Source organism: Neophocaena asiaeorientalis, unplaced genomic scaffold (assembly GCF_003031525.2).
Source record: "Neophocaena asiaeorientalis asiaeorientalis breed wild unplaced genomic scaffold, Neophocaena_asiaeorientalis_V1.1 scaffold174, whole genome shotgun sequence".
In the NCBI taxonomy this organism is placed as follows: Eukaryota; Metazoa; Chordata; class Mammalia; order Artiodactyla; family Phocoenidae; genus Neophocaena; species Neophocaena asiaeorientalis.
Genome location: NW_020174922.1, coordinates 2208260 through 2209096, shown reverse-complemented (window position 1 = coordinate 2209096; position 837 = coordinate 2208260).

The following is an 837-nucleotide window of genomic DNA, read 5'->3' as shown; positions in this document are numbered from 1 at the left end:
TATCCGAAATCAAGTTCATTCACTCGGGGCCCGCGGCTGGCGGCGGGGTGGGGGCGGGGCTGCCCCAGCCTGGGCCCCGGGGCGGCCTGGGTGTGAGGGAATTTTCCATTCGTTCCTTTCTCTGGCCCAGTCCGGCTCAGTGCTTCTCCCACTCGGAGGTTCCCGCGGTTTAAAGAGTCCGCAGCGAGCACCGAAATACCTCTTCCAGGGCGGGTTTTCGAGGGGTGTGTACGTGGGGGGGGGGGGATGCGGGATTTGCCCAAAGGGCGGAAAGAAGATCTATTTAAAATAATAAAAAAAAGTCGTGGTGCTGTTGCAGTGGTATGAGAGCTTTAACAAATAGAGAGAGAGAGAGAGAGAGAGAGAGAGAGAGAAGCAAGAGGAGGAGGAGGAGAAAGGTGGGGGGCGGGGGGTGTGGAGAGGCTGGTGCAAAAGGAATGCGCGTTTGCAGGAGGAGGAGTAAAGCGATGATTGTGTAATTAAATAATAAAACAATCCTTAAGTCTGATTTGGAGAGAGCTCGACCGGGGTCCAGAGGGTGGAACCGGTGAATTTTTCAACTTCCAAGTTTTGCAACGAAAGAAAGCGAGAGAGGGAGGGGAAAAAAAGAGCCCAGAGCAGAAAAAGAGAGGAGTTTGGAGCCGAGCGGGAGAGCGGGATTTATCGTTTGGGATTTTTCAGGAGCGCGTTCCGATCCCTCTGGGCGGCGGCGGCAGCAGCAGCAGCCTCCTCGCTCGGCCGGGTCAGACGCGGGGCGAGGCGCGCGGGAGGGCAGCCGGGCGTGGAGGAGTCGGCGCGGGCAGCGGCGGCTGCAGCCGGGGACCGCGCACCGCGAGC